The following is a 22,154-nucleotide window of genomic DNA, read 5'->3' on the forward strand; positions in this document are numbered from 1 at the left end:
CTGCCGTGTGCCAACTTATTTCTACACCGAACGCTACGTGTTAGTTCACATGGAATACGATCACTTCGAGGCATCGGGGTGGAGATTTTGCCTCGATGTTTTTTATTTTTTATTTGTAAACTGATTAATTTGTTTTCAGCCCTAAATGTGAGTATCCCCCCAAATCCCTCTGCTGCCTTGTTCAGAGACGGATGCTCTTGAACTTGTATTTGGACGCACGTCAGAGTGTGGGAAATGACATTGAAATGTCAGTTCCAATTTGTTTAATATGCGTGTCCAAATGTCCGGCAGCATCGCGCACGTTATTGTATTTAATTGCCGACTGGCCGGCTCTGTTTGTTTTAATTATGAAATCATTCGAAGGGTGCTTGTTGCATAAGCGTTTGTTATTTGTGCCCCCCGTGCCAGCAGCATTTTCTCATTCTTGTTTGGCTCCGAGCCCAAGAACTCTGTCCACTCGTCCAGCGAATTTAACGGGACACTGTCAGCCCGCTCCCCGCCGGGGCGCGGGGGCGGAGTGACTCCGATAACTTTGAGCCAAATCTGGTTCCTGCTCTCAATGGCCTCTTTGTCATTTCCTCCATGTGAATATGAGTGTGACTGAGCCGTAGCTTGCCTGCCTCGGAGATACCTTGCCTGGCTTTCATTAGACGTAAGCCTCCCCCTTTCAACCACAACCGAAGTCTCTTCATCCTCCGACCATTGTTTTGGTTTTGAACGAAACCGAGTCATAAGCCCCGCTCATGACGCATGAAATACTCGGCTTTATGTTGGCACCGCCGACTATTTAAACTTGTGATCCAACCCAGGCCGCGCTCATTAAATCGTGTAAATGATGTCACGTTTTGCCGCCGCTGCCGTGTGCCAGCGAGACATGTTTTTCCACTTAGGGATTCCAATATTTGTCCGTGTCATAAACACAGGGCATCTGGTTGCCAGTGGTAGGCTCCTTTTCTGCTTTGACACAGAAATGCGCTTGAATCCTTCAGAGAGATTGAGCAGCTTTTGGAGCGATGATAAATGTTACTAATCACCTATCGGCCCCCAAAGGTCAAGCCTTTTCCTGGTCGCCCATCACCTCCCTCCTTCCTGCCGTCTTCGACCAGCACCCCGTGGATAGCCTTTATCTCGCTCAGGCAATATTTTGTCCAGCTATGCACATTCCTTGTCTGCAGTCAAGTGTGAGGATTCTTTTTCTTCCACGTAGCCTCTGGAATTCATTGATCGTAAATGTGATTCGATCACAAATCAGGTGTCAGACTTTCATGATCGCTGTTGTTGTCTTTCGGCATCTCGCATCTGGTGTGCGCCGTGACGGCAAACGAGGATGAGGAGAATCCAACGGTGAATAAGAGAGCCCAGATGACAGCGATATTTTTTCACCCGGGGTGAAAAGTGTGGCTGTATTTTGGTTTTGGCGAGACCGCAGATGGAAATGAATTCGGGTAATTAACCTGAAGTCAGCGGTGATGTCGTGGTAATACTCGATGCAGGCAGTGTGGATCCAGATCACCTCAACCGCGCCGATCGCGCTCAACAGGATGAGCGGTATTGAAAATGGATGAATGGACGGAGAGAGAATTATTATTATTTTTTAATCATTTATTTTAGCGACGTCATCATAGTACCATGATTGTTTTGCTCACTGAAATTTGGACATGGTGTCATCGCAGCTTCCAAGTGGAGTGAGCAACAGGCCTCCCGACATCACACTCTTAGGCACAGCGTGCAGACACGGTGCAGTGGGAGCGACAGACCTTTGGATATTTTTCAGCACTCTGCGCACAGAATTGACTCAGCAGGTGACACGTAGGTGTGAAAGGTTTTTTTTTTTTTTTGAAGATTGGAGAGTGAAGCAGCTGCTTGATGTACTTTGAAGTGCCAAGAAGCTTGGAAGCAAGGGATCGACAGTAGATGAAGGAACAAGGGGATCGCACGGATGGTCCACAGTATTGATTATGCACAAAACAAGGAGGGACCAACCAGCTGCTGACAGATTCATTGTTCTAGGTGCTCAAGTGCCAAATTCCAAAATAAATTGCGCGCGTGTGCGTGTGTGACCTGACAAGAGAGCATCCCAGGTTTGAATGTTGGGTTTTTGTTTCCTGGATGCCGCCCAACCAACCTCTTCCTTTTCCCTTCCTCGTCTCAACTTTAACGTCTCATTCAAGACTGATTGAACAATTTTTACCGCTAAGCTGCATGAAGAGTGCGACTTAAATAGTGAAGGAACACTGCGAAATGTGGAGCTTTGGCAAATCTACTTTGTCCATGTCCCTACATTGTGGTTTGACGGATTAGGCCTAAATTTTTGTACCACTTAACTCGTCAACGACATTTTTTAGTATTATTTCCAAATAACAACAAAAAAAAAGGTGTGAAGGGCTTTCGTAAGTGGGTATCAAGGGGCGGTGCTGGGATTTGAGGTATTGACAAAAAAGGCTGTGAAAGAGATTGTCGAGTGCCAGCGAGGGGCTTTGCATGAAAGTGAAAATTTGCATACAAATCTCCAAAAATGGGTATCTGTAGGGCTCGGCCAGGCAGCAGTTAAAATTCCTCAAGTCTTTGAGAAATATTTTATTTGCCTTTGCTCCCATCACACTGCGTCTCGGGAGGCTCCGGGCGCTGAGATCAGAAAGCCTGGTGGAACATCAACACACAACTTTTCTTTTTTTTTTTTCACGTTTTGCACTTACCTTTCACATACTTGATATTGTGTAATTTTCCACCACATTTGCACAGCGGTGCCTCGATTTCCAAGTGATCCGACTTTTCAGTTTTAAGCACTAGCTACTAAGACAGTCAGCGGATAACAATTCTTCCTAAAATAAGCCGAGTGCATGTCGGGTATTGAGACAAAGCAAAATGCCATAAACGGGCTAACTACTGCCAATGTTACCATAATTATAAACCTTGAAACAACTTTTTTTTTTTTTTTAGTACAATTGATGGCAACAAACACAGACAACACTAGTATCAATAAGGCACACATAATTGCTTCTAAAAACAAGAGAGGGATGTGCATTGAAGTTATTTGAATCGCTCATTGATTCCCCTTCAAGGTCAGCATCAATTCTCCTTTGCAGTGTCTTATGGAGAATCAACATATATTAAAAAACAACTTGCTGTTCAAGTGAAAATCAATAACAACTCAAAGAGGGGCGCATTTGTCGTGGGGAGGGGGGGGGGGATATTTTGCCGCTGTTATGTAATCTGCTTTTGTGTTTTCTAGCGTTGCTGGTGATGAGCGTCGTATAGCGCCTGGCCCGAGGGCAGAAATGTTTTGTGCGAGGATGTGTTCGACAGGTGGCTAGGAGATGCTAATTGATGAATGATCAGGGTGATATATGAGCCCCCGTGACTAGACCAAACATAAAGGACCACAGAGCTTCGTCGACGCCCTAAATCATTTCCAACCAGGCCCCGTAAAGCCAACGAATTCCCCTCATTTGCATTTGAAAGACCATTTGGAGGGCCACTGTCCTTTCCGAAATCTATTGTCAACACTTTACGGCTACATTAACAGGCTTGCGTTTTTGTGCCTGCTGAGTAATGACGGCAAAGATGGTTTTATCATAAGGAGCGCTCGGCCGTAAGGAATGATGAACATCACCGCGAACGACGCGTTTTATGTGGACTTGACTTTTCTCGTTCTTCATTTTGCCGATTGTTGCCGGGGTATCATAAAAGCACAGCAACAACTGGAGGTCTATTACCCTCAACAATGAAACTCACTGAAGAAAACAAACTACCGCTATGCACCAAACATTAAATCACATCTTTATAACCGTCGGCTGTACGTCGCGCTCGTTTCAATGAGTCCGCCGTGAATATTTGATCCCAAATTGCAGAAGCACGGCAACGGCAAAGTCATTGTCTACTTTCATGTCCGTTTTTCGGCATCTGCCTCTTCCTCTTATCGGTCAATGTGGATTTGCACCATCCCACTGGGGGTGGGGAATCACGTGACGACCCTCCTCATTGTTCTGTTTGGATGACTAACGCAGAAAGGCGGTCTTGGATGGAGCGCGTGCGAGTTTGCATCCTTCCACTGGGATCCCTGTCCTCCCGTGTCGAGAGAGGTCATGTGATCCATGTGTGACTTAAGGGGGTTTCCACCGCTGAGAGCCTCAACGAGAGAGCTTCCTATTGTGTGTATGCGCGTTTATGGCTGCTGATTGGAATCCATTGAAGCCAGATAGTTGAAGGGGCGGGGGATTGTGATCGTCCGTGTTTGCTGGGCTGCCATTCCCAAGTAACGTGACACCTGGACTCTCATTTATTTCCCCCTGATTGGCAGTGGCGGGTTGGCGCTGTCACATTGAGTAACAGTATGTCCCACGGCCGATGATTGATTTCACCCGAGCGCGAAAGTGGCCGCGATCAAACCCTTTTAGCCGCCCGCTCTTCGAGTCACACAAATGGCGGTCTCAAGTGCCAGACATTGAGTGAGATTGCCGCCGTTCTCCCATTCCAAACCCGCGCTTGCCGAAAACGAGGGTCCCTCAGCAATCGAGATCTTCCCGTGTGGTAAATTGGGTCCCATTTGCATAAAGTCAACCCCGTTTCACCCTTTCTTTTCCTCCAGACTGCCCTTGGTCATGTGTCTCAGACACACTTAAGACCACAAACAGGAAGTGGGGGGGGGCAGGGCATGGAGGGAAGGAAGGAAATAAGATCAGGACTCCAGGAGGACTGAAGCCCGAGCCAGTTGATCGGCCGACACACATTCCGATATCGTGCATCTTATTGCTGCAGGCGAATGAATTTCCAATCACCGTGACGCTTCTGTCTGCGTTCTATTTGCCCCCCCCCCGTTCCATTTCCGAGAAGACAAACTGGAGCAGCGGGGGGGGTCGAATTGATCTGGGAACAGGAATGCCCCCGTTTTTCTATCACGCTAAATGCAATGTTGCAGTTGGAAGTTGGATCAAGAAAAGAGCCTGTGAAGCTTTTAAACTTCCTTTCATACAGTATGTTCCAGGATCTAAAATTGTTCCAAAATGTTGAAATCCAGAAATGAATCACTGTAGATCTGTACAATCATCGATCAAGGGAATGTCCGAGAATGCCCATCTTTTGTAACCAAGTGGACCTTGTGGGGGGGAGGGGGGAGACAGTTGCCGTTAATATGTGTGCGACGTTATTTGTTTGACAATTGCTTTCTTCTTGGTAAAAAAAAAATGAAATTGATTTCCTGCTTAAAAAAAGGGTCAAGAAAAAGTGTTTTTTCTTTCCTCCCTTGTAATGGAATTATAGCCTTTCTCAGAAACGCGTCTTCCTCGTTGTGTCACGTTCTTGGTGATTTCCACAAATTCTATTTCATAAATGGCTTTGGTTGTTATTGATCGTGTTCTGGGTCTTGATTCCCAAGACGCTAATACGAGGCGCCAAAGACGCGGCTGACAGATAAACATCTTTCAAGTCTGACCATGACCCCATCCGCGGTCGCCTCCATGAAATCGAATATGCTCAGAGCGCCCATCTGTACTCACAGCTTACTAATAACTCCGTGTCTTTACAATCAAGCGCAAATCGTCGTGCGACGCGACCGTGGAGCGACGGCAGCGCGCTCGATTTGTCTGCGTCTTTCCATAAAGGCGCTTCTGTGTTTCTTCCGTCCGCGACGGGCCGATGGGATTTCTCCACTGCCACCTGATTCACATTGCAGTAAATTGAGTTGCGGTCATAAGCACCGCCGTGGCCGTCCGACCACAAAAGGACCGTTTTACTCCAATTTTCACATGATGCCGAGCGAGAGCGAGAAGGTCCGAGCTGTTGGATTAAACGGCGGGGGTGATTTCAGGCAGAGTGAGAGACGCCGGAGAGTCACTGAAGCCGGAACACGTGGCTAAGGAAGCACAAAGCACTTCACATCTCCCCCACCGCCGCCGCTCCTTCTTTCTTCACATTTCTCAGAGCTTAGAGCCGCAATCGATTCGAGGGGAGATTTCCACGTTCAAATACAGGGTGATTGACGTTTTGGGGGTAAGCCCGAATTTGTCGCTCCCGTCAACGCCGCATAATTGGATACCCCTCCACTTTTATGTTGGTATCAAATGCCATCTTGCTTTTGAACAGAAACCTTGATCGTCATTATGGGACTGCCAAATTGTTTTTTATGATTTGTTTGACACATTTCTTTTGTGGGTGAACACCAATTTGTTCCATTCGGAGCTACGAGTGCTGGGCAATGTGGATTAAAAATTGCTTCGTGGTGCTTCATGGACTTATTTTCTCTCCATACGCATCTTAATCTACCTGCTATATTTGCTGTTCATAGTTGATGACTCTGATCTGTAAACGCGCTTCCAGACAGACAGCGGCTGATTCGCGAGGGTTCGTGACTTCGGGGAGCGCCTCCGCATCATGTATTGCGAAGTGTTTAGCCGCTAGCTAGCCAGTCGAAGGTCGTCGCTCGTGGAGAGGAAGTCGGCGTCCATTTGTGATATTTTCCCTCATTTCCTCGTTAATATTGCCAAATCGAAGGGCGAGAGTAGAGTCGTCAATTTAATGTTGACAGCCTCGGAGTATTTTCCTTCAGCGCGTTTTCCAAACCAATAGCCGCATAAAGCTTTGGGTAAGCAAATTATTTGTGTAAATGTCAAGGCTAATCCTTGATTTGCGACTTCGGAATTGGTACATGTGGCTCCATCAGGACCAATTAAAAAAAAAAAAAAGCTCATTCATGTCTGGACTGATTTCTTGCTCTTTATTCTGAGGCAAGACTGAAATAATATCCTGTTTTGTCAAAGTAATGAGTGATGAGGGAAAGCAAAAGAATTGATTTTTCCCTTTCTGCCATGCAACAATGGCGTCATTCTCCTGGACTGGAGCTGCTTCCACTGAGCTTTCACCCACTTGTCTTTTCATTTCCTGCCGTGCCCCCTTTCATGCCATGTGTCGCCTCGTGCCATCCTGTTCTTTTTCCTGACCGCGCCGAGAGGGAATCCCTCCTACAAAGTCTTACTAAATCGGGAACAGAATGAGTGCAGAGGCCTTACCTTTGCCCCCTTTTTTAAAATGCTTTTCCCCTCGCGATTGTGGCGCAAAAAATCCTGACGAAACAATTTATTTCATTCGACTCTAAATGCATTCATCACTGTTTTTATCTTGTGATTTCTGGTGGGGATACTCCGTCCTTTCATGTCTTCAAATTCACTGTCACGATCTGGCACTCGCAAAGCATGGTTGGGATTTTTATCTTCACCTAAAGAGCCTCCCTTCCATTCACCCTCTCTCTCTCTGTCGCTCTCCCTCCTTCCTGTCATGATTTAGATCCCGACTTGTAAGTGGGTTGGGAAGTGGCCCCGGCGGTTGATGTGGAACACATGCCTCCAATGATTCACACTCGGCGTGCTGTAGGTCATGGCGGTCTGCCTCACCAGCCCACCGCCTCCCTCGTTGTCTAGCGTGGCACTCCTGCCTTTTCAGAATGGTCCCCCCCCACCCCACTTCCTTTCCATGCTTCACATTTTGAATGCCACCTGACCTCAACCTGGACGGGTTCAAATCATCAATGCCTGGTGCGTTGTTGTACAGCCAGATTTCTTTTTCGATTCTTTTTTTTTTTTTTGTCTCTCTAACAAGTTCCCGCACTCTTCCAAATTTGTATTTTTATTCATAGCAACGCTATGATCAACAAGCCTGACCTTTTGGGGATCACCTGCTTTGTTTAGATTGGTCATTTAAGGCATTTGCTTGGTGTTTGAGATTGAGCAAGAGCCGCTGAGCATTCCCGGACCAACTGAATTTGCCACAAAACTCCAAATGCGGAGACTTGGTTCAGTCAAGTGCTTCAGAAACAGGATTCCGAGTCTTTTGTTTTTAAATTGACACGGCCAGATAATCTTGAAAAATAAAGTTGTCATGAACAGAATATGTCATATGAGAAAAAAATAAATGCAGTTTTCGTAGAATATAGTTATGGTAGATTATGAGGAAACTGGCGATGTATTTTTACTCGAATAGAATGAGTGTCGGAATAAATACAGGTATGCCTCAATTTTCTTTTTTAAGAGTCTCATCATAATATGGTGATGAAAAATTTTGAAGCAAAATGTGACGAGACTCCTTTGTAATGTGCACGTACGTGGCTTGTAAATGAAGGAGTCGATGTATGGCTTCCGGCCTTTTCTTCCTCGTTGTGCCATCAACCGCAGCCACCATCGTCCCATCCACACTTGCCTCTCTCTTGCTCCTTCCCAATTTTTTTTTTCTCTCTCGACAGACAGACAGAGGAAGCCATTCGTCTGTCTCGCCTACTTGGATCTCACAGCTTCTTCTGTCGGGATCTCTCCTCCACAAAAGGCATACGCGCACGTGGCACGACTGCCGCGCATGCCGTACACGCTGACGAACTGCCGCCGTGCTTTCAATTACAGCCAATGGGTGGCACTTTGCATGTGGCTTTCATTACGTACGTGACGCGAGTCGGTGTCAAGGGTTTTAAAAGATCCGTCCGTCTGTGAGGGAATGAGGCTTTCGGAATGTTTTAACGGCGATCCTTCAACTTTGCTGTCATCACATTGGCGTCAACTATTAAGAAAGAAATAATCTGAATTTAATTTAAATTCTACTTAGTGTGAAATCTGCGCCCGGTTAGTGAAAAGAGCATTTGTGATGCCATTTACGACACTGTACATTGCTGTCTTTGATCGTTTATTTGAAGAAAAATAAATATTAGACCATTTAAGTGGATAATTTCCCACAGCACGCTGCCTTAGTTCCACTTTATTAAGGAATTACTGAATCGTTTATTTCTTCCGCCTTTTCTTTTCCGCAATCGCTTGCCTAAATATGCGTTCATTTTGTGGTGCTCAGGTTTTACAATAGCCATAACCTCCTGTATGTTTTGTACGCTCTGTTTTTACGATCCCCCGCAGCCTAACAACTTACCTCATAAAGTGCAGCTTCATCCCGACCGTTTTAAGTGCAATTTCGTGTTAATCCATTGACAGTGGGAATCATAATTCTGTTAGAACTCGTTTTTTTTTTTTTTTTAGAAATCATGACACGAAACAAAAAGGGGGAGTGCTTCAAAGCACGCTGTGATATGATATCTGGAGTCGCTGATGGCACCTTCTTGGATAGCACTGTTGCTATACAGCAACGGCCCGATTGGCAGCACAGAAAAGCCCGGGGCCCGCTGTACAGTATAGACGAGAGGGTGTAGCCGCCAGTGCCGAGTCGTCTGCAGTTGCTCTTTGGGGCGCCTCCTGACAGGAACTTGGCAGCCAGAAACAAAAACAAACTCCCTGTGGTGGGCAAGCAGGCTGGGCGGTGCAGTCACACCCCCCGCCCCCCCTTTTCCCTCCCACATGTTGCCATACATATTGGCCATTACATGACCAGACTGTGTTTCTGCAACCTGAGGGAAATTGAATGGAATCTTCAAAGCAGGATACAGTTAGCCATTTGGAAAAAATATATATATATTCCAAAGTGTCAATTGTTACTGTTGCATAACCTTGAATAACTGTAAAGTCAATATTTTAATTAACATTTTAACATTGTTCTTTTTTTTTGGGTTAATCGGACTATTATTATTTAGTTAGAAACACTCCCCCGCTGCCCGCTACTAAAATGAATCAAAAAGCAATATGATGTGAAAACGTACAACACTCACTACCGTTTGTCTGCTAACCAGCTAGTGGCTAGCTGAGAAGTTAACATAGCGGTCTTCATCTTCACTGCCGACAATGACCAAACTTCCACGCAGTCAATCCTAATGCCGAATGAGAGACATTGATATGCTTGTCATGCATTCATAGTTTGATGTCCAAAATTCGAAAACACGTAAGGTATACGTTTGCTTTTAATTTTAAACTCCAAATTTCAACTAGGGGAGGCTCCACTGTATATTTTGAAGGTACACGTGCAGCCGGCGCTCCTCACCTTACCTCTACGGTATACTCTGCTCGCACTTGTCATTCATCTTCCGTGATCGTTTAAGCCGATATATTTTATTCCTGGCGTATTGACCCCGCGTCGCGTTCCAAGAACAGCATTCTATCGCCGCCTCAGGGGGTCGAAACTCCTGCCAAGGTTCCCAAAATGCATGTGCCGAGGCAGCAAAAAAGCCTCCGTGATCATGATGTAACTAACTATCGATGGACATACCGTATGGGAGGCCTGCCTTCCAATCCAACATGGAGGCTCAACGCACATTCTCGGAATGGCGTCAAAACAAAAATACACTCAAGCTTACCATCCAGGTCCTGACATACGCACAACACATGTCTTCATATGCACTTTGCTCTTTGCTGCTCGCCAAACACAGTGGAGTATTGTGCAGCCTGACTTGGTGCAGGTCCAAAGCCAAAGAGAAGCCAGATTGCTGAAACAGAAAGCCCACTACAAACTGGCCCAGTCGGCCTATAGTTGTTACAGCCTGCTCTGGTTTTTCAAACCAATGGGGAACGGCGAGCTGAGCTCATAAATTGCATGTGAATTTATTTATTTGATTTTTTTTTTTTTTTTGGTCAGCCTCAGAAATGTTCTACCTTAGCCAGAGCCAACATGGCACCTCAGTTGAATTTCATACACCCCGCTGAAGGAACCTCCTTAACTCTAATTAGTGCTGCACATTCTATGAATATATTTGTCCAGTCCGGTTGAAAAATAGCATTGAAAAAATACTGCGTATGGTTACTGCAACGGTGTTTTTACCGTCGCACTACGATACATATTATAAAGCACAGATCTTAGTCGGCAGTAGTCGGATGCTTCATGCCGTCTGGTTGTTGTGATGCTTTTTCCACATATGTGGCACGGTGAAAAAGAAGACTTCCGACATACATCTGTGAACTTTTTGAATGGTCTCCGCGGTCCCATTTTGGGGGGCCCAGCCAAGAATTTCCTCTTGCGTGTGCCAGTTATAGTTTGTCCGATTTGAGACATGCGACTGGAGTTCAAGCTGGAAGCGGTTTCTTTGATGTTATTGTCATTACGAAGTGGACCGCAAATAGAAACGGAGCTGCTTCCGATTCCCTCTGATATTTAAGTGTGGTCGTTTTGCCAGCGCAATGCATGAATTGTAACCACCCATCCATCCATTTTCAAGAGGTGGGGGGGACACCCTGGACTGTTTGCCCGCCAATTTAGAGCCGATATAGACACACACACACAAAAAAAATCATACTCGCGTACAATAATTTAAAGTATTCGATGCACCTAACATGCATGTTTTTGGAACACAAGCACGGGGAGAACGCTCACACTCCACACAGGAGGCAACCCCCCCCCCCCCCCCCCCGCCAAGAATTGAACCTTAGAACTATGACACAGACGTCCTAACCACTTGCTCACCATGCTGCCCTGAATTCGTAACAACAGTTCAACGAATGTGCCATTTACTCTTTCCGTGGCATACGTACCGAGATGGTGTAGCACAGGAAGTGGGGTGGTTATGTCACCACCGTACCATTTGCGCAAGCGTAATTTGACATCCTCCATAAAAGAGCACGGCGCCGCGGAGTCAAGATTCGGTTTTTATGTCACATGTATATTCGCGTAACGTGCAACAAAGGCGGCGGGCGTCACGCTGCGTATCGTCCCACAAAAACATCATCAGGAATAGAATTTTTTTTTGAAGAAGCTAAAACAGATATTGGGAACAAAAGCAGGTTGTGCAGACAGAATGGGATGAGGATGTGCCACCCCGTTTCTCCGGGGACACCATTAGCTTCCGCGCGCGCCGCGTGCTGTACTATATACTCCCGCATGCCTTTGTTACTGCCGTGTGTGTTAAGCACTCGCTCGCATGAAGTAAAACCTCTCACCAAACGAGGTATAGAAGACAGCATCAAGTGCCCTCGATGAACACTCATCAGCGCACACACACACGCACTTCCTTTCTCAGTTCCCAGTCGTCCCATCTCAATAATGGCCCCCCCATCGATCCCGAAGCCTCGCTGTCCACACTCATCGCCCATCGATCGGCACCTTGCAAAGAGTCTCCAAGGGCTCCTTCACATCCTGTAGTTCACCTTGTGTTGCTGTGTGTGTGTGTGTGTGTGTGTGTGTGTAAAATACTTTTGATGTACATATATTTAAGAAAATATCTATCTGCTTGATCATATATTTGTAAGATGGCATCACCATGAGGGAAGGCAAATGTTTAACTTGCCTCTGGGCACTGCCAACACATGCTAAGCCTTTTTTTTTTTGCACTTTTTTCCCCTCACCCTTATTACCTACTTGTGAATTTGTTAAATGTTTCTGAAAGCAGTTAATATCAAAATTATCCCAATTTGTACCTACCTGGGGGAAAAAAAAACTGACCGAAAACAACCCAACACAGAATTTATAATGCAGGACTGTCAAAGCTGTGTTAATTGTGGGCCAAATTGTATCTACAGTATGTTTCCCTTCTTATAACAATGAAACCACATAAATGTGTAAACACAACTTTACACTAAATGTTGTGGCTCAGGAAGTGCGCTTTGACTAAAGTTAAGGGACCAAAATTCCAACCAAAGTGCCGATGCGTTGTGCAGGATTGTATCTTGTTCGTGCTACCCGAGGCCTGCTTGTGGCTCGTGGAAACCTTGAGCTAATACTCCGCCTCGACGGCTCGCGATGTCGTTGGCTATATAGCAATTTACATTGGCCGTACGGCAATTTATATTGGCATCCGGGCAGCCTCTACAGAGACTTGATTCCTTAATTAATCCAAACATCCGCTGAGATCCTTTTGCACCATGCAGGACCTCGACCTTAAAGCTCGACCTCCAGAGCCTTTTCACAATTACTATCAAACAGAAAAAGAAAAAGACTCCCTTCCCTTCCCCGATTAATCCGTCAAGCCACGCGAAAACTTTGCTTATTATTGTTACCGCTTGATTTATTAAAGGCGTCTATCTGGGTCAAGCACCCCCCCCCCCTTCCTCCTCATTCCTCTCTTCCTCTCCCACCCCCCACCTAAATAAAAGCCCCCCCGCCGCCCCAAGTCTCTTCCCTTTGTCTCTCATCTGGTTTTCTGTTTTTGTTAAAGGACACTTGATTAATGGTGCCACTGACAAAGGCCGCACTCTGCTCCGGGTTGAGATAGGGCTCCGTTCGAGCTAAAGCAAAACACATGTGCTCCGGACAACCCTGGGGAATCCCTGAGGAGAGAGGGAGAGGGGCGGACATAAACTACAGTAGTCACTGGTGACCAGACATCAACGAAAGGGCTCTTCCTTGTTTGCAAAAGGCGTCCGAGACTTGCGGATAAGGGCTTCGATATCGCAAATGTCAATCAAGCGCACCTCCTAACAATTCCAATGTGGCAAACGGAGTCGTGTTTCCGAATGAATCCACTTAAAGATCTGGAAAACAACATCCAAATAGTCCTCCTCGTTTGATGGAGAACGAGATGTCCCCGTCGAAACCTCAGCGTTACGCGAATAGAGCCTCCGCCCCAACTTTCGGTGCTCGTGCCAACGCAAGCAGGGACGCAGTGCGGGTTGGGAGGCCGACGGATCCGGGAGACCGTGCAGCTGGTCAGCAAGGTCACCGTCCAACAGCAACACCGGAGCTCCTACGCACCCACTTCTGAAGAGTCCGCCGCAGTCATCCACTGCCCCCTTTTTTTCCCCCCTCGGCTTCCCCGCGGGATGACTTTGAGGCCTTCCTCTGGCTGTACGGGGATTAACTGTGGCTTGTGGAGAGCCGTGCGAGGAGTCGGGCAGCGAGCAGCCATGCAGGAACTGAATCCGTCCAACAGAAAGTTATTCTTGTTGATCCGGTTATCTTGCGTTCACACTTGGAATTTTTGCTTTGGGTTCTCCTGGACCTTCTGTCTTCTTCACCGTAGCGTGCACCCACTCGCGGCTGACAATGAGGCACTCTAAGCAGTGGCGTCTGCATTTTTAGGGTGCAGGCATAGCTAGCTAGCTAACTGTAAGTTGCAAGTGAACATAATGGCTGTTGTTCAAGGCGCTCCGGTTCGTATTCAGTCGAGATTGGGCGATTTATGCCAGTGCGTCACGTGGCCCCGTTTTAGCCGATCGTGTAGTTGGTTTGGTCAAGCGTCATTTAGCGGATGCTCGTGCAAACGGTCGCACGGTTCGTGGAAATCCTCGTTCCAGATCAAGAAAATGCATCCATTGTCACCCGAATCCCTCAATGTTTGACACACTTTGGTCTGATTTGAAAGGCTGATGTCAAAAATACACCGGGGACTTTTCGGCACGCTGATTAGGATTCCCGGTGAATTAGGACAACGGTGGTTGCGTTTCTTGCCGAGTAGTTAAGTTGGAAGTATTCAACTATGAACATGTTCTCAATAATTCCCATTGAAAGGGAACGAAGGGGTTTCGTTCCGCGCTTTGTATCACTTTCCACCGTCATGGCTTTTATCACCGTCCTCCTCGAGTTACCGGGAGATGGTGTGTGCCCAATCTACTCTTTATCTCTCATCCCCGGGGGAGGGGATGCCTGTTCACTTCATAATTTACTGCATTTATCTGCCTTGTTCGCTTTTCTCTCATCTCTTTTTTGCTCATATGTCAGATTTAGTATCTGCCCCAAGGCCTTGATGGCCTCGTATTGGATAACACTTTAGCACTTAGCACCGCTAAATCACAGAGGTGCACCTCAACCCTCTAATGTGGAAACTTCCGATTTGTTCAGATTTAGAAGTAAATGCCCCCCCCCCCCAAGCAACGGGAATAGTCCCGCTGCCTTTGCAAACCGCACTCGCAATGCTTCAAGTCATCCTCCAATCCCAAACCTCGAAAGTTTGGTCTTCTTTTTTCTCCCCCCGCCCCAGTATTTGTCGTGCTCCGCTCGACGTCGTCCTTCCCTTCCACCGTCCCGTCGTCTCTGTCCCTCGCGTCTCCCCTCCCCTCCTCCTGTTCCGCAACCCTCTCAGCGGTCTCATTAGATGTGACGCTGGCTGCCTTGAAGCGCGTGTGGATGTGGCTTCTCTTCGGCAGAGTCTCACTTGACTGAGCATGCCACTCGCGCTAGCGGGGGCCACTCGCGCTCTATTATTACCACAAAGCTGTCAGAGGCAGAGTAGAAAGTAACCTCCTGTTGCTGCGCGCTAGGTGAACACAGGACACCGGCTGAGCGATCGCAGGCTTTTTGAAGCGACGCCGTGTACAAAAATGTCAACAGAAAAATACACGGAACTGCATAATATTTGAATACTTGCTATTCTTGGGTTTTTGTTTTTTTTGGGGGGGAAAATATGCAAGTAACGGACATCCCGCGAAATACAATTCTATACTTTGGCCGACTGCGCCTTGTCGCTCTCACACCGACACCACATACTGAAGACATTTGTCTTTTTTTCCCCAGCATGTCAGCCCACCTATGTGGTGCAACCGATGCGATGCTACTCTGTCTTCCTTTCGACCGAGTGACCGGTGTACAAATGTGTGCGCGTGCGAGTGCGTGTATACGTGTCACTGTTTTGCTAGTGTCCAGTTACGCGGATGATGGGGCTGTGTGTGCAGGAATGAGACCCGAGTGACCCCGCGGCAGGTCAATGTCGACTAGCACATGAATCCTACGTGTCAAGCGCGCACCCCCTGCGATCGCTGTTTGATTGTTTCTCTGCGGGTCGCGCGGCATTGATGTATGCAGGCGCTCTCACCTGTTCGTCTTTAAGGAGGCAACTATGCATCTTGAGTTAAGATACTCTTGGTCCTGATCATGGCATAGAATCATTTATTTGTTTTGTTTTTTGCACAGTGTAACTCAATATAATATCACAATATTTCTCCAACAACAACAACCATTTTTAAGAAAACACCAAGTAGGTCTTTGATGGTCTCTTGTGATGCAGTATCACCATATCGGTATTCGGTCATGTATGCGTGTGTTGAGTCGCCAGTCAAAATTTCATTCCGATTTCAGTTTTTGTGTCATTTATGGTCCTCTAAAAGAAGGATGATGGCGTCGTCTATTGTGCGATAAAGTCTCATTTTGGCCCAGCAGGGACAACGAACTATAGTGGTGCCTTGATAATAACCCGAGTCGTTCGTTTTCATTTTGACGATCTTCCAAATGTTGACAAAGGAAATAGTTATTTAAAAAAAAAAAAAGGTAGGTGCTGCAGCAGCTCTCCCTAGTTGACTGGTGATGTCATTTTATTCAAATTTGGCATGCGAGCAGCAGCTTTGTTTCGCTTGTTGAATGACTTAGATACAGCGACAGGCGCGGACATTCATAAGGAGGCATCCGGTGAGCTCGCGCCATCACTTGTTCCCCAAATGACTGTACGACGTCCATCCATTTTCAAAGACGCGCCACACACACACACACACACACACACACACATGTGCAACACCCAACTTGTTTACAAGGAGCTGTCCTTTTGATGAATAAACAGGGATGTGTCCACTTTTTAATGACGACATACACAATCCCGCAATATTGACAGAAAGATTGAAAGCATTCTCAAGGGCCCCTCCAGCATGACGCATGGCTCTTCTCCCCCCGCCCCCACTTCCTCTCCTGCCCTTCATTTTTACCCTCCCACCCCAAAAACCTCTCAGCTCGGCTTTTATTTATCTTAGACGGTGGCTTGCGCGGGGATTTGTCGACACATAAACACATTTATCAACGGGGGAGTCGGCCAATAGGGGAAACATCAGTTCCATGGACTGAAAGAATGTGATGATAAACGCGGAGGAAATCGCATAATAATGAGAAAAGATGAATGAAAGTGCCAGGGCGTGCCAACGGGGAGTAGATTTCTCTTTTTGTTTGCGTAAGCCAGAGGTGTAGTCCCGGATATTACAGGAACCGTGCCACAGGCGTCTGTGCTCTGACCACGCGGCGCTTTCTCTTATAAATGTTTTTTCTGTTTCCAGTCCGACATGCACAGCAAACAGCAAGTTTATTTGGTTTTTGTTTCACTATCATGTACAGGGAACCGCCAACAAGTCAGGGTTTTTTCATTTTTTGTTTTTGCCTGTGGAACTTACACCCAGATGTCACAAGATGGCGCCAAAGCCCTGGATTAATAGGAAAGTAGCAATTGGTGTTAAGGAAGTGTGTTGAAGGGTGTGCATCTCGACCGTGAGACTTTTGGACGTTGGGGAGGAGTGAGATTTTGGGTTTTCCAGTGGTGCATTTTATTTATTTTTTGACTCATTCACTGATGTGGAAATGATATTCATCAACGTCCATATTCCTCCTTTGGCAATTAGTTGTTGACCAACTCTGAGTGTAAAGGTGACGGCTCCTCGCGGAAGGCAAATGGGCCGAGTGGATCGTCCGCCCGGGGAGAGGGACGTCAAGGCTAATTGATTCCTGCATTTGTCGCAGCGCTGATTGATTGCCATCTCGCCTTGTTGGCTTTTTTAACCCCATCGTGTGATTACATTTAAATGTGTAATCTCGCCGGGCGCGTATGACTGCGGAGGGGGTGTGGGAGCTGACGGCGCCGTAGCGCCCCGTAGCCCCGTTTCTCCATCACAATTCCCCACCCCTCTCTGCATGCTGATAAATGTGTTTTTCTTAACGGAGTCTCTTTTAATGTCCGTTTGTCTGTGTGCGTGCTAATGCGGTGCAGAGTCGTGCTTCGGGGCTTGGAGGCAGGCAGATTCGGAGGCAGGCCCGCAACCTCGACCTCGGCATCATTTGTTTGGACGAGGGCCGTCAGCGCCTGTCGCGCGGCTCATGATGAAGTGTCAGTTGGTAATTGTCCCCACGAAGCAGCCACATCTCACGGGGGTGATGGGGTTTGGGGGCGGGAGGGGGGGGTGACTTGCGAAGAGGGGGAGAACGGGGGAGGCAGGGAGCCGACACAGAGAGAAATGACACTCTGGGCTCCTCCTTTTCTCTCCGGCTGTCCGTTGCTTTTCAGTCCTCCCTCTTATTTGTATTTTCCAGACTTTGCTACGTGCCTGCTCGAGGCTCTCAGGGAGCTCCAGCGAGGCCCCGGTTGCAACATAACATGTGTTTGCGCAATTACCGTATGTTTCTGTGAGTTTGAAATATGTCTGCCGATACGCTACTTTAGGCGTTTTAACCTTTTCGTGCCTCCGTTATTCAAACACTTCCAGACCGTCGGGCACTTTGATTAACTTTACTCGTCTCGAGTCTGGTCTTGAAATGAGCTGATTGAAACCATTCGCCGGAAACAATGGCTCCTGCTGATGAAATTTGGCCCGGGTAGTTCGTGATTAGATGATGTCTTCATGTAAGGAAAAGCTTTAACGGGCCGCTCGGTAGCTATTTACTGTGCGATCCATAACATGGGATTGCTTGGGAGGACTGAAATGCGCCTTGAATGCCTTCTTTGCATTCAACCCCGTAGGCGCTATCAAGTCCGGTGCATTTAGCTCTTTGATGTCGGTGTAAAGACAAAAGATCGGGGATGATGTGAAACACCGTCGTGAAAAAAACCCCGCAAAGACGGACGTGCAGAAAACGGATTTGTGGGGAACAAAGCGAGAATAAAGAGAGGGTCGTCGGCATGTTAGGTTCTTTCAACGACATGGATTTGGTGTCTCAATTGTGGGTCATCTCGCGGCCCAATGAAAACCTCTCCGATTACTCACTGACCGACAAATGCATCTTAACTCATTAACTCCCAAAGACGTATTTAAACGTCTTTTCAGACTTGGTCCAGAATTGGCTGGTACTGAATGAGTTAATTTGAAATGATGCCACGCGCATTCCAGGATAGGAGACCGAAACAAGGGAATCTGCCCCTTCAAAATGACGCCGAATGATAAATGGAGTTGGCGTCGAGTTAGGTCGAGGAGGGAGGTGCAACGCTCGGGCCTTTTAATGGGCCATCATTTGGAAGATAACAGTATTGTCCTATCTCTCTTGACATTTAAATCTAATCAGACCCTTCTCGTTAGCGCCGCTATCCCAAAACGGACGAGCCCGGGAGGGATTCAAAGGCGGCTCGCGGAGGAGGGATCACCCCTACCGAGGGTTTGCCGAGCAATTATTAGAGGCGGAGCCCAGGGACTCGCATTTATGCCCCGTTTTATCTGGATTTTGTCGAACTGACAGCTCAGTTTACAGAGCCACTGTTCATTTAGCGAGATAATAGCACAACAGACAAATATGATCCGGATTCCTTTCCACCTCCCCCCCCCCCTGCACCCTCGCAAACATCCCTTAGGAGCCACTTTGAGGTCTCTCCTCCAACTCCTTCTTTGTGCAGATGAGATGCTCCGTTTTGATTAACACTTCTCTTTCATCCTCTTTATTAGCGCGGCCACCACGGCAAGCGGCGGCCCCTGAAAAACAGCCCATGAATTAGATTCCACTTATTCCATAGACTGCATCTAATTCCGCAGAATTGCGCTTAACGGGGAGGGGGGGGGGCGTAAATAGGAAAAAGGTGGTTGAAATTGTTTCTCTGGACTGGGGCGCGAACGCGCGCGGGCACAGATGTTTCTGCAAAGCGGAACAGGCGGCTCAAAGATCCTCGGATAAAAAAAAAGAGGGCGGGGGCAGCGGCCGGCGTTTGGACACAGCTCGTCAGCAATAAACGCGCGCAGAGGAGCCAATTTCCTCCGTCCGAGCGTCCCGCCGCGTCGAAAAGTCGGGCCTCCGTCAATGAGAACCACCTGGCGCTAAAGGAAGTGATTAGGCTTGGCACCACTGTGAGCCAACAACTGTTTTGTTAAGGAGTGTTCAGATGCCGGGGGGGGTTGCCGGAGAAATATTGACGCACCTTTTCTGTCCCGCCGAGATCTAACGGTGCGCTTGTTGTTGTGTTAGCGCTTCGTCACGAGGGACTTATTTTGGTCGCAGCGTGCGTCTCGGGGGGGGTTTGATCGGCCACTTGACTTCCCCGAGTCGTGCCACGGCGGCGTGGATGTGGCTTTGAAACTCCCCAGCAGACTAAACACGTTGGAAATAGCACAGCGAGCGGCTGACCATTCGGTGGAGGAAAAGCGTATCTCTGCAGACGCACGCGGAATGGAGATAATGACTAGATGGTTGCGAGGTTTTTGATCGAAGCGTGCTTTTGAACATAAAAACATTCCATGAAATTCAGTAGGCTTCTCTGCGCCAGCCAAAGAAACACGAGATACAATTCACATGCTATTTATGAGAATTCTAAGACTTTAATCCCCCCCCCAAAAAAAAATCTTGTGCAAATCCAACACAGGCCTCCTCGAAATCATCGAAAACCCACTTTATTTTTATTTTTTTGAGGCTAGCTTGAATGTTATGAAACTAACATCCCCTGCTCTCCAAATCACTTTTAAGTCATGTCAAAATATAGCATATTCTTGGCAAAATGAAACCTTGAATATTTGAGGGGATTGCTGCAGGGATTTGTCCGTGTTTGGGGGAGGGGGGGTTGCGACTGAACAAAGATTCGCCATCCCCGCAATCAGTACATCGTTCAGTAGTACAAGGCCGTATCTCAATTTACTTCAATGTCCTTATGGAAATGATTCCAAATGTCATGTATCCATTCCAGCCCTCCCAGTACGCTACAAACGTTTTTTTAAAAAAAAAATAAATTGTAGTCACTGCACGTACTGTAGTATCCGTGTGTTGGATGTGGGCCTCTCCTTGCCCCCATGTGAGGGCATTGAAGTATCTCAGTGGGAAGAAATGTTGAAAATGCATGGGTGGGGGGCAGGGGGGGGGGATCTTGAAAAAACAATTGTTGCATGTGCAAAATGGAGACAAGAAAACCTTTTTATTTTTCCCAAAAAGTTGTCAAGAAATGCCATGGAGCAATAAAGCCCAAATTCAGTTAACAGCAATGATTGTGCTACATATTTTCTGAGTGACAACACCCCTCCTCCCCCCATGGTGCACCCCCACTGAGCCAGCACACTGTTCATTCTCATTCGCTCTGATGATTATTTAATTTGTTTGACCTTTTTATTTTAACAGGACTTGTCAGCTCCTTCTCGTCTACCTTGTTTTCACCCTGCGCCTGCGTGTGCGCGCCTGTGTGTGTGTGTGTGTGTGTTGTGGTCTAAAAGTTCAATATTGAGCTGTGGGAAATGTGTCATCATGTGAGGATGAATACACCTTCGCATCGCCGTCGTCACGCATGAGCGAATGTTGGCTTGTGGACAGTCGCGCTGATCACACCTGATGATGGAAATGCGCGTGCGTGCGTGTTTGAGCATACCAGAGGTCATACATCATACAAGGGGTCTTAAAAATAATCTTTATTTATTTAGTTTTAGATCGGTTAGAAGAGCAGAACGAGGTTTGAAAGGGTATTTTGTATTATTATTATTTTTTAAATAGTACCTGCCCGTCTTCCCTTGTGACGTTCCTCTTCCCGAGCGTCAGCCATTGACTATTCCTCTTCCTGCTCCACATGTCTCCTTCATTGCTCTCGGTCTCCATCCTGACATTTGGGCTGACTAATTCGTCATTTGAATCGAGAGCAGAGCAGGAACAGCAGAGAATCCTGCCATTGTTTTCTTCGTTGTGCTCTCAATGGGCTGATGTGTTGGTTTTTCTTTTTTTTTTTTTAGGCAAGGGGGAATTTCTGGAACGAAGAGGGGGGGCTCATTTGTGCTCTGCTTATGTATTGGGTCGATTTCGTAACCATCTCTGTACTCTTTTTTTTTTTTTTTTTTCCCCCATTGAAACAGTTGAGGAGTTTGATTCAAAATAGTTGGCTCCCACGACCAGTATGTGCCAACTGATTTTGTGAAATCCGCCTGACAGCCAGCGCAGCTCTCCACCAACAAATCCCAGCACACACACACACACACGGGCGCGCTCATACGGGCACATATACACACAAATACCTGGCGACTAATCCCCCAGCAAGCTGCAGTGCTGTGCAGGGGTAGCGATCAGTCAAACTGAGGTTGTGTGGTCCATTTTTTTTTTTTTTTTTTGTGATGCGGCACATCCCCGCTTCACTTTTTGATTTTTGCCTCCAAGGCCCTTGGGGCGATGTGTGAGTGTGTGTGTGTGTTTTGAGAAACGGAGTAAACTTGCATTTTTCTCCAGAGGGTGAAAGAAATTGAGAGAGAATGGACATAGAGCAAAAGACAAGTCTCGGGTTTCGCCGGCACCAAGTCCTCGGACTCGCACTCGAAGGCGCGCACAATGGAGACGTGAAATATGAAACTGCGGCAGAGCTCATCGGCGCATACAGTGAATAGATCCGCACGCACACACCCCCGACATGTACACCGCGGCGATGTCTGTGCGAGTCTTTGTTCTTTCTCGCTGTCCTCTTGGCACGTAAA

General features: G+C 47.2%; 1 protein-coding gene across 1 annotated transcript in view; it reads left to right on the plus strand.

Moving 5' to 3' along the window:
• Window positions 1-22,154, plus strand: part of raraa (retinoic acid receptor, alpha a) — a 118,390-nt gene that overhangs the window by 13,849 nt on the left and 82,387 nt on the right. The gene's annotated exons all lie outside the window — the stretch shown is intronic.

This window comes from Hippocampus guttulatus, chromosome 19, assembly GCF_054856545.1.
Source record: "Hippocampus guttulatus isolate MCC_2025c chromosome 19, RoL_Hgut_1.0, whole genome shotgun sequence".
NCBI lineage: Eukaryota > Metazoa > Chordata > Actinopteri > Syngnathiformes > Syngnathidae > Hippocampus > Hippocampus guttulatus.